A 13,288-nucleotide genomic window follows, 5' to 3' on the forward strand; every position below is an offset into this window, starting at 1 on the left:
ATAAGCATGTTCTACAAAATTAAATTAATTCATTATACTTAATACTTCATTATTTGTAATTATTTTCTTAAGTTAAGCTGCATACAGGAAAAGTGATATAAAATACCAAGAAATTATTTGATTCAAGGCCTTTGTGTATCCTTACTCAAGACAAGTAGGAAAATAAATAAATTTCAAACTCCTTCAAAGCGTTTGCATCAGCTACTATTGTTACTAGCAATATACTACACATAATCTTAACCAACTCCCTCAGGATCAGTCTCAGTGTGTATGTTTTCTTATAACAAAGACACATCGGGCTATCTGCTGAGTCCACCGAGGGGAAGATCAGTTTCATATTAATTATTTGTGTTCACAATAAAATTCTAATTTTTTTTCAAAATGTTATTGGTAGTCTAAGAGAAAGAGTAACATATTACTCTCGAAAGCTGTTTCCTGCTAGGCTATTTCAACCTCGTTATCGCTATCTCTATTGTTGTTGAGTGGTGTCAGAACGTTTAATCATTAATAAATTTGGCCAGGTGGTTAAGGCACTCGACTCGTAATACGAGTGTCGCGGGTTCGAATCCCCGTCACATCAAATATGCTCGCCCTCTTAGCAGTGGGGGCGTTATAATGTGTGGATTAATTCCACTATTCGTTGGTAAAAGAGTAGCCTAAGAGTTGGCGGTGGGTAGTGATGACTAGCTGCCTTCCCTCTAGTCTTACACAGCTAAATTAAGGACGGTTAGCGCAGATAGCCCTTGAAGTACCACTCATAGATGCAATGGGGGAAAATTGATTCAATCCAGGAGACATCAAACTCAGCGAGTTTATTTTTACAAAATAAATAATCACCTTCAAAATTCACATAAACTAAGATCTTTAGCTAAAATTCTTAAAAAGAGGATTATCCTTCATGTTGTTGCTAAATTATCTATCAATATACAGTCTCATTAAATAAACCTCTCTTACTGCAACTAGTGAAGTTATACACCTTTCAGGTGCACCAGAAAAGAACTATCAAAGACTATTTGGTATTATATATAAAACTCTCGATACTCATATAGATTAGGATATTGATACTCACGAAATGCTTCAGTAAACCACCCAGTCACTTGGAAGCCAAGAACTTACAACTCCTTTAAATAAAGTTTTCAAGATAGAGAAGCTATCACTCCGAGCCTTATGGACATATTATAGGGATACTCTGTGCAATAGCGTGGATTATAATAATCGCAAAACCATTTTGAAGCCATTCTTTTCACGGTTAACAAACCATCCTAACTCCAGATGATTTAGCGATAATACATCGTGATAGCTCAGAAAGCAAGGGTCAGCCGACTTTTGAAACTCCTAACTGCCAGTTGTACAAACTTGTGATCCATTAGGAATTACATCTACATATGATAACCACACTAGTTTTATGATACTGAAGTGGCAATCCATTAATTTAGAACAAATATTGTATGACCAATATCTTATGATAGCTTGTAAAACAAGGATCACTGTTTTTTTTTTAAATCATTAGCTTCCCAACCAATGAAAGCCCTAGGTCTCATGAATGAATTTAATCTTAGTCATACCATTCGAACTTGGCAATGGCGGTTCTATGGTCTGTTGATGTTAAGTCTTGTCTAAAAATCTGACCGACGTTTACTTATCTATCTGATGAGGTAGGCAGTTTGAACTCTTTTCTACTCACCTGTATGTTCTGAGCAGGATAAAACAAATGCTGAATATTTTCCTGACTTTTGTTAAGCCAGTTCATTAAGGGTTCCTCAGTAGTATACAGATACAGCTGTTTAACTGCATAATTTTAAATGATTCTTAACAGCTGTAACTGATACATTTATGAATCAGTTCGTCAGAGCACAAGATGAAGTCATTTCCAGCTGGAGCAAGAAAACCTTTGTGCTCTGGGCACATAACAAAGCCATGCTTAGTCTCCATTTGATACATTCTTTCCTTCGCTGTTTCATAATAGCAACTCTTCTGTCCTATTGCAGTCTTTCTTACGATTGAAATGCAAACTTGGGCAGTTAATTTATCAATTACAGCAGATCTGAATCATTTCATACATCCTTATGCATATCAAGGGATGTCCAGTGTAGGAAATAGACTATATATCACTTCTACAAGAAGCAACACCTTTCGGTGAACAACCTGTTCTCCTCTTTTCAATGACATGATACCCATCAGGATGTAGGGTAAGAATTTATCCCAGTTCGTTTGATTGTGGGTTAAAGACTTTGTAAACATATGCTCGACAGTCTGTTGAAATATCAGACTGAAGGTTGTAAGGTGAAATGCACATCTTCACTACTCCAGAACGTTACACACTTCACAGAACACTTGGGTGTTAAAGGTATCTGCCTAATCTATGTGGATTTCTTCAGTGCATCAGTAAAAAATGACCAATGGATAAGTCTTGGCCCACTTTGTGAGGCAGTTGATGACCTTGAGTATTTACAACTGGTGTTATTCTATCTATAAGAGTCGACTAATATGTGCTCTTCTTTGCAAAAGAGAGTCAGGAACTCGTTGCTGTAGTTTATCTTATTTAGCCCAGTTTTCTCTGTGGCAGACACCATAAAGTGTTAATATCATAAGTGAAAGTTTCAAATAAAATGCAGCCAGAGGAACTGTAATTCATCATTATCAGAAGTGTGTATATAATACCTTGGTGTTCTCCAGCCCAGTCTCTCTGTTATGAAAAGTCTGGAGAATATACTAGAGGAATCTCTTTCTGTATAGTCTTTTAATGCTATGGCTGAAATTATCTGAACTCTGACAAGGTGTCTAGGCAATTCAACAAAACGATAAAGCGTCAATATTGGATGAGACAACCTGGCTGTGTTTGCGTGTTCTGAACCTTGGTGATAATTCATGATTAAACCATATTTTTTCAAAGTTGATATCCAATGTGCTATAACCCCTATTGTGTTTTTAAAGTTCATTAACCATTTTAGTGGTAAAGGGTTTTTGAACAATACATTTTCAATCACATAAAACTAGTGTACAAAAGGTTTAACAAAGACTGCAATTCAAGAGTATTTTGTACTATGTGTCATTTGTCATAGAGTATCTGTATTCAGGAGTTATGAGCATACATAAGATTAATGCAAACATATACACGTTTTACTCTGCTCTACATCTGTAAAAACTGTTGCTATTCCATTACCACTGGTGTCAGTGCCTAGCAGGAATCCACAATCCTGTTTTAGATATGCCAACGCCAGTGTTCCTAATAAATCACATTTCAACTTAGAATATTTGGTCACAAACCATTAATAATATTATTATAATCTGAAAAACTGTTTATTCACAGGTTAAGGCCAAACTTTTATCACTGCTAATTCAGTAGGATGTGACAGGATTTCGTCTCTAGATATGTTTTACTAGTTTTAGTTTCAAGCCTCCCTCTTTTACCCTCTTTTCATAGAATATCTTTTTCAGGTTTACAGCACAAGCAATTTACGGCATAGCTTAGGCACTTCTCTTATTACAGCTCCTTCATAGCAAGGTTTTAGCATATTTAAAGTAGTAGGCATTTCAGACAGGCAGAATAGCATATACCAAAACACGTTCAGACCTTATTTCATGCTGAAAATAATTCCATATTTAGTTCGTTATCTTACTCGATTTGTCAATATGTGTTTTTCAGATCTAATATGTTGATGCAGTTATTCCTCTATTAATACATCCAGATATTCATCTGCTCACAGTAATGGAAAAGCATTAACATTAGTTATGATATTCACTAGTCTAAAACCATTTCATAATTTGGTCCTACCTTCTTTTTCCTGACAATCATTATTGGAGACGACCAATCATTCTATCAAGGCTGTATGATTCTGTCTTTTAATGTTTGCTGTACTTCATTTCTTGCTACCTTCCTAATGTCCCAAAGAACCTGGCACAGTAGTTGTTTAATGAAACATGCATCAGCAGTATCTATATGATGTTATATTACCATTTGGTCCCATAAACATATTGGCATATTCCACCAATCAGTCAAAATGGCATTGAGTCTAGATTGTTTGCATAATCTTCATTTAATTCTCTCAGGTGTGTTAGTAACCATGTATTTGCTTTTAGACACAGCTCAATGGACACAACCCCAGCATTAATTTTAGTATTGGTTAATTCTGATTTACTTTTCATTATGATGACTATCTCAGTATGCAGCTGGATAATCAATCTTTAACAACTGAGATTTCATCCTCTACTTCGACAGATCCAATACTGTCCAATTTCTGGGAAGGAAATAGCCTCTTTCATGCATGAACTCCATAATCATGTTACACAATACTGCCACACTACACTTCGTCTAGAGCAAACCATAGAACCCCACTTGTGTTGTGACATCCTCCCCAACACACACTCAGAAAGTCCACTGTTTCTGCAACTAATCTGAAATATATCAGATAACTCTGCTACAGAACATCAATTCAATGGTAACACAGATGAGACAGACCAATAAGCTTTAAAATATGTCCATAACAAGGATGCCAGTACCAGAACCAAGGACAGTCATTTTTAAGCAAAACTTTTCAAGACACAGCTGGAGTGTGACCTTTCTATTCACATTTATGTTATTTTCATTTACCAAAATAAAGTTCGTGTTGACTGGTTTTGCTTAGAATCTCTAATATACCATGAGATATATTAGTTTTCTGGCTGTTCTTTTATTAACTAAGAACTCTATCTGTCATATTTGTACTTTAAAGGGCAAATTATAAGACTCACACAGCCCTTAAAGAACTGGGTTTATCATCATACATTTTAGTGCAAGTTATTATATTAATTCCCTTAACTTGATCTTTTGATCAATGACTGTCCTACAGTCCCACAGTTGCTTCTTATACAAGTGCTTGGTGAAATCTACAGCTAGACTATCTAAACTGAGAACTAGGAATTATATAGCTTATTTCATATTCCAGACATTTAAAGCAGTTGCATTTCTAAAATGCTTAATAAAATGAGCTCAATTCTTCTTTGCCGTATTTTTAAATGTTGGAAGGGTGATTTACTTCCCCTCACTCATGGGGAACAATGATCATAGTCAGACTATCTCATTGGCGACTTCCTGGCCATCACCTGACGGAGATGTTCTTGATGTTATAGATAAAGTATGTAGGTACTCTCAGCAACCATAGCAACTGGATTAACGACAGACTCCTGCTCTGTGGTGGCATAACAAGAAGGTGCACTCAGAAGTTGGTCCATTGGTTCTGCATGAATCTCAGGCTCCTTCGTCGTCCATAGTTGTCTTGGTAATATATGTTCCAGCTCAGAGAAGCTAAAAACTGCCACATTATCAATTTACTTACGTATTTTATTTACATCTTTCAATTGCAGATGCTATCCAATAATTATAACTTCAGTTTCTCGTTGTTAGTTTCTGGTATTTTTAGCAGAGGTGTGGTTGGGTTACTTTGGCTAGTCCACCTTTAAAAATCATATACAAACTTCCGATTAGGTTTCAAACTTATCAAATGCAATCAGGGGCGTAGATTTTTTATATCCAATGGGGGAATGATTTTTGCAATCACTTATGTGGACTGTTCAATTTGCAAATTGGTAATCTCTGATTACGTGACCCTGAAAGCTGTAAACATGCAGTCACAGAGTAATCTTGTTGCCATGATACTTCAAGGTTTCCATGTAGGTTTGTATAAGTGAGGTGTTGTGAACAGTTTTCAAAATGTTAATATAATAAAGACAAATGTGTCACAAATTAACTGCCACATGAATTTATTCCTGCACACTGCACAATATAAAAGATGGCCATTATACTTGACATGGTTACTAATAACTTACATTGCATGAATTACATTTTCAAATATTAATAAAATTAGTAATTATCCTTGATAAGTTTATATCTACTGTAAAACTGTTCATGTTGTTTGATAAAAATAATTAAAATGTCTTTCCAAACTCTTGAAAATTGCATTATATTTAATTACATCAGTGCTGTTTTTAGATCTATTGTTAGTGATTGATTTATATTACCTTTTTCTATCTATGTCGTATGTAATAAATGGCTCTGAAGAGCAGCATTTTGAAGTGAAATAGTTACTCGCATGCTAAGCATACCTGAATTAGTAAGTGTTATTGGAACTGATTGTTACCAAAACGATACAATAGTGGCTATGACAGTGTTGAAACAGTATTGTACAGACTCAGATACATATTGATAGAACATGGAACACCAATTATGAGATGTGTGTATTAGATCATCTTTTCAATACAGTGGTGTGTTTTTACAAGTGTGTTTAATACTAGATGCATTATTTCCTCATGGAATTGACAGGACAGTACCAGTAAATGTACATTTTAATGTACATATATTACACAGGTGTCCATTTTGACGAAGTTAACAGAGCATGTGCATCATTTGCGTAGTCTTCTATATTTTTCTAGTGCTATTTTTGTAACGTTTTTAGTGCATGTGCAATTAACTAATATCACTAGAGAAAATATTTGTTTTCATATTGAATATTTGCTTCTAAACTAAATGTTTGCATTGTTTCTTGGGCTGCACGACAGCGCAGTATGCTATTTTGTTGGAATTTTATCATCTAACAGAAGGTTGAAAGATACTGTGTGCCTGTTTACTGTAAAGATTCTAAAAAATGTCTGGGTAGATAATTAATGGTGAATTCGATTTGATATACATTCTGAGATAAACTGTTTTTTGTTTTGTTTTTTCGTAAAGATATGATATCTGAACCAAGATTTGGTTGTCAAAAAAACAACAACAAAAAAACACAGCTAAGATAAAAGTTCTTTGATAGATCTGAAGATGAAAGGCGGAAGAATTTCGAGACATTGTCATCTACGGTTGTGTCTCCACAACAGACAATTGCCGTCCATTCTATAAAGTTTCATTCAGGCTAAAAGTTATTTGTTATACCAACAGCCACTAAAATAACTGATATCAGAGTATAGACAAGACAATCAATATTATTGGATTCATAGTTTAAAAACTGCTAAATAATCAAACTGTATAATTAGTTTAAAATTATTTTATTATTATGTTTTTCAATTTTATTGATGATAGCACAAGTGAGGAGCTAATCATAACTTTTCTAGCGTAGGTAGAAATGTGTTGTAGTAAAACTTTGAATCTTGATTCACCTTTTGACACAATACAAAATGAATCTTTATTTCATACGAGTCACAGTTTTAAACTTACACCACTGGGCATGAACTTTTCAAAATATAGACAGCTGATCATGATCCATCTTACTCACCATCATTAAAATCGTGATCGTCAAAACTACTTTTGGTGCTTTTTATTAACATAGATGATGCCAAATTACTTCTATTATTTGTTTCCACTATACCTCAATAAAGCTTCTCAGTACGCTTTATAGGGATAAAAATTATGCAATGAAAGAATGATATTGCTCATGCCTTGCCTTTATATGAAGTTGTTGTTGTTCTAAATTAAGCACAAAGCTACACAATTGCTATCTGTGCTCTGCCCACCACGAGTATGGAAACCCCGTTTTTAGCGTTGTAAGTCTGCAGACATACCGCTGAGCCACTGGGAGGAGCCTTTATATGAGATATAATTGTGTTAAATCTATGTATAATTTCCTAATCCTGATTTAGAAGATAAAGGATAATATTTGGTCGACCGACCCTCCGTAATCATGGTTTACTGAAATGGAGAAAATTAATCAAGCTCAGACTTTATATAAAGACAGGACTTTTTGTGAGATAGGAGGTTCATAATTACTTGTCAGAAAATCTGGAGTCAATGTTCTTCATCTATTGATTTTACGATATGAATCATGAGACCTTTCTGTTTCTTATTTTCATTAGGTTGTACAATCTGTTTGACACCTCGAGCCAGGTTTTGAGCTACCTGTTTCCCAGCATTAACTAAACATTTTCCTTGCATAACATTTGATACTAAATTTATGCCTGACTGAATAGCTTCTTTTCCTAAGGATAATGCCTCCAAGTAGCACAGTGGTATGTCTGCGGACTTATACTGCTAGAAACCGGGTTTTGATATCCGTGGTAGGCAGAACATAGATAGCCCTTTGTGTAATAGTTTTGTGTATAATAACAAAACAGGCAAACAAATGTTATTCTAAAATAACCAAAAAATCATAAATAACTATATCGATACCATAAAATTCCACTATTATTTATCAAGCTTAATAACTAAATTGTATTTTATCTAAAAATATATGTAAGTTTGAGCGGACTAAAGACACATCCTACTTGCTTGAGATCTTGGTTCAAAAGAACGAAATGGCTTATAAGCACTTTAAAATGACTGAGAAAATGACTAGATGGACATTCTTAGTTTTTCAATGTTATTCACATGTCATATTTGGAAATAAGTGTACATAATGGATCCTTTCTAAAAATGGAAAAAGGTGAGCGGGACCACTATGTTTGATTCATTACATAATCCATATCTTAGCAAAATAAAAAGATGTAAGGTTTGTATTTTACATTATAGCTTGTCAAGATCGGTATTTAGAGTTCCTAATTCATTTGAAACTACAGACTCTGTATTATGACATCAAAACGTCTGATTTTACCAGTGCTGAATTCAACATATCATGTGACACACAAAAATCGATATTTAGGTGTGTTCTTTCAATATTTACTTTAAAAACTAAGAAATTGACTAATATATCATACTAAAATTTAAATTATAATCTACAATTTGATACCAAACTTATTGACATAAATTTGTAAAATAGTAGTTCGATAAAATTTTGAATGCAAGTCATAAACTCGATGACATGGCCTTTGACCCGTGAGCCTTCGCGATAGGGTTAAGTGAGCATTTCTCCATCCTAACATTTAACTTGAATGGTCAATCACTAGAACATCTCCACCACCAACAATAATAAATTCTACAGTATCAGAGTGAACATAGAGTGAATAAAATTCACCATGCTTGTTAACAGTGTATGGAGTTATAGTCGGCTTGTTATCACGTGATTAACATCAAATCTAAGTAGTACTAACGGTACAGGATCGAGTGTTACATAAGCTCCATTACTTACATTCATATTTACTTTTCTGGCTTATAAATTGTATATACGTATAACTACTTTGTTGGGTTTCGGAAGTGGTTCTTCTACTTGGTTTACGATTCTAATAAAATACAGGTCTAATACAGGTTTGAAAGGTATTATAATCATCACATAGAATCAAGCATGTTATGCCAACTTCGTGAATACTGTAATCCAGCCATGGTCACTTCCCACGAGCCCTCAACATTGATAGGTCTTGAAAGACAAATAACTTAATTTGTCAAAGTTTTTCTGGCTATTTAATTCATTGAACTGTTGCTAGTTAACTCAACAGACATGTAATCCATTTTGAATAACAAATGATAGAGTTTTGCTTAACATTTTATGATTGTAGGTAATTCAGATCTGTTTGAAGAATCCAACTTTTAAATTTATAAGAATACCCTTTTCATTTAAGAAATAATGTTTGTTTTTACCGCTTTATCATTTACGTAATATTTCTTCCATGGCATAGACATCATTGAGGGACTTGATAACACATCGTAATTCTGATTCATAAAATGTTTCATTTAATTTTACTTCAAGATACTTTTGCACTTTATACACTGAGATGTCTCTCTCTATTATCCTATAACTCGTATATATTTTATCTATCCATGCACCCAGGCATATAACCTTTCTTAAATCGATGTTGTACTTGAGATAGCATTGAAATAAATGATTAGAAAGTTCTGTCCAGCATCAGTTTGAAGTTTACAGGATTTCTAAATCTGTTTGAAAATCTTTAGAAATGTCGCACCTTTCTAATCCTTAAGTAGAACAATCCATGTATATTTAGAACACGCATCAATACACTAAAACAAGTATAAAAACTGACTGTTATAATGACTCAGGTTAGAGATATCCACAAAATCAATCTATCATTGCTAATATATTCCAGAAATAATCACTCTAATTTGTGTAGACTTAACATTGACGTTTATACCCAATTTTTTAATGAACTCCTTGTTAAATAGTTGTATTATCTGTTTCGTCGATGTATGGTGCTGTGGAAGTGTTTTACACAGTTAATCAACTTACTTCAGCTTCATGACTAACACGTGATTTTCGCTTTTTTTAATTTGATTGGTAAAGTGGAGTGTATTGTTCAATAATACGAGATATGTGAACATTTCGTGTTCACCAAATTATGAGTGTATTTATCATTTATACTGTGTATGCCATATCTCAGTCAGCTTTAAGAGTTCTGGTCATATGTGAAGACCTCGTCGGCAACAGATATAGCAGATATATTGTGGGCGATATATTGTTCACTCTTATTTCATTTTCACTCGAAAGCTATTGTCAATAATTATTCACGTATTTCCCATTAATGAGGTGGTTCTGGGATCAAGAAGACTAACTTGTTCGTTTGTCTGAATAATGAGCAGGTTAATTAAAGAAAATAATAATTACTAGGATATTGCGCTAGAATAAATAAAAACATCTTTTCCTTAATTCTCAAGTGTTGTGTCATAAATAAAACTGATGAAAAATTACATATCATCACCTCAGTCCAGTTCATGTAATAGTTTTCTGCCTACCATGAGTCTTCAGGATGGCTTGGCATGGCCAAGCGTATTAAGGCGTGCGATTCGTAATCTGATGGTCACGGGTTTGCATCCCCGTCGCGCCAAACATGCTCGCCATCACAGCTGTGGGGGCGTTATAATGTTACGGTCAATCCCACAATTCGTTGGTAAAAGAATAGCCCAACAATTGGCGATGGGTGGTGATGACTAGCTGCCTTCCCTCTAGTATTACACTGCTAAATTAGGGACGGATAGCACAGATAGCCCTCGAGTGGCTTTGTGCGAAATTCAAAAACAAACAAACAAAGACTCATGGTATTGGATAGAAGGTTATAGTTAGGGCACGACTCTGGTGGCCAAAGGATACCAACTCACTGGAGAACCGCCAGATGAGTGAATGGATATCAATGATGCCGTCTGAGAGTAACATAATTAATGCATAATATGCAAATTATGCCGATACCTTAGGATTACACAATTACGAGATAACATACAAAATATGAGACACTTGGGGGCTACGTAACTATTAGTTAATACACAACAGAGGGTGATGATATCATTGTACAAAAAGTTGCACTAAAGAACATGTTGCTAGGGCCAAGAAGTGCCACCAGAGGGAGAGCTGGTATGATGAGAGTGCATCACTTCGCGAGTGAGCCACCAAAGGGTGATCAACGTGTCATCAACTTTGAATTAACAAAGTTTTTAAATTAATGTTTTGTTTATTTCACATTACATTGTTTTAGAATTATTAATACTGAAAACATTTATTACAATTAGTTTTTTTGTAATTACATCAATAAAGTTGTTATTTTTATCTTATAAACTATATAACATTTGTCTTACCAAAACATATGCATCTCTACAGGTGGATGGTCTCATTGAGCAAAGTATTTCTAAGATGCTACTAAGGACAACCTTACCATGGTTTGTGGATGAGCGATTAATGATTAATCCATAGTATTTCATCTTATTTGCATAACATACATTTTACAAGTATTTGTCCTGTAAAGGACGGATTTTTCTTGATAACATGTTTAAATACCTTGCAATAATTTAACACAGTGGTTCTTAACCTGGGTTCAATCGAACCACAGGGGTTCGGTAAGTCAGTCTCAGGGGTTCGGCAAAGGTCAAGACACACACACTGTGTGTGTGTCCGTTCCATTCACCCCATTCGTATCATTCGTGACGTCATGCTCCACTTGGTCATCATTGGCTGCGGCTGATCACGTCACATCACTTGGCCTTAATATCTGTGCTGCAGGGAACTTCGTGCGCTTAGCAGTCGACTTGTGACTGTAGTAATCGTGCGTCATTTGTGATTTTTTACCTAATGTTTCAATCCCTTCATACCAACTGTGTCGAGCAAAAACAGAAAGTGGTCGGACGAATACGTACAATATGGATTCGCGTGTATAACGGAACATGCTAGGAGTCAGCGTCCTCAATGCATGATTTGCAATGTCAAGTTGAGTAATTCTAATCTAGTACCGGCAAAACTAAGAGAACACTCCCTAAAGCTGCATGGAGATAGGAAATACAAGAACAGAACGCTTGCTGAATTCAAGGTAAAGAGAGCCAGGTTCGATGAACAAAAAAATGGCAACACGAATTTCTCAAATAATATACTGATAAAATTTGATTGATTTTAAAAGTTACAGTTACAGATGTCTATAATAATCTAAGAAATGACAAGATGAGAAAAAGTGTTACCATGTTTCAGGCCCGGCATGGCCAAGCGTGTTAAGGCGTGCGACTCGTAATCCGAGGATCGCGGGTTCGCATCCCCATCGCGCCAAACATGCTCGCCCTTTCAGCCGTGGGGGCGTTATAATCTCTGGTCAATCCCACTATTCGTTGGTAAAAGAGTAGCTCAAGAGTTGGCGGTAGGTGGTGATGACTAGCTGCCTTCCCTCTTGTCTTGCACTACCAAATTAGGGAAGGCTAGCACAAATAGCCCTCGAGTAGCTTTGTGCGAAATTCAAAAAACAAACAAGACAAGTTACCATGTTTTTGTTACTCCTTGTTTTTAAGATAGAATTTTTTAAAAACGCCATTATTTCGGGTGCATCTGTCAGTTCTCACAAAATAGTGATCAAGAAAATTATTAATCTCCTTTTACTTAGTATCTTTTACACCATCTTTATCTTTCTTTGGAAAATGTTTCTATAAGTTTGAACATAAGTACAGACAGCACTTTTTCTCATGTCAGATCAGGTAATTTTCAAAAACTATAACCCCTTATGTGATTAACGGGAATAACGACTAAACAGGGTGTCATATGTCGACCTAAAGAAGTATGAAGTTATAGTTTTATGTAAATAACATGATGTCCGTTAATGTTTAGACAACTTTTTCAATATATTTAGCTTATATATCAACATATAAGAAGCCTAGAAATAATAAACAGTTTTAGATCTTCAGATATTTTTGGTAAACTACACACATTTTTGTTTGTATTAAAGACTATTTTTACTGCGTGTTTGACAGTTCTGTTAACTCTCTTTCTTTTACGAACTTAGGTTGGTTCAGAAAATTCAGAATTATTTCTTAAGATATATCTTGCTTGAATATCCTCTTATTCTATGTACCTTGGAGGAAATCAGGATATCACATCCATTATCCCAGCATTACAATGTAAACATGCAAAGTATTTTATTTTTGTATAACATTGCTGCACATTACGTTTTCTTTGACACAAGTTTTATGCTTTAGCTC

The sequence above is a fragment of the Tachypleus tridentatus genome, chromosome 13, assembly GCF_004210375.1.
Source record: "Tachypleus tridentatus isolate NWPU-2018 chromosome 13, ASM421037v1, whole genome shotgun sequence".
NCBI classification, from domain to species: domain Eukaryota; kingdom Metazoa; phylum Arthropoda; class Merostomata; order Xiphosura; family Limulidae; genus Tachypleus; species Tachypleus tridentatus.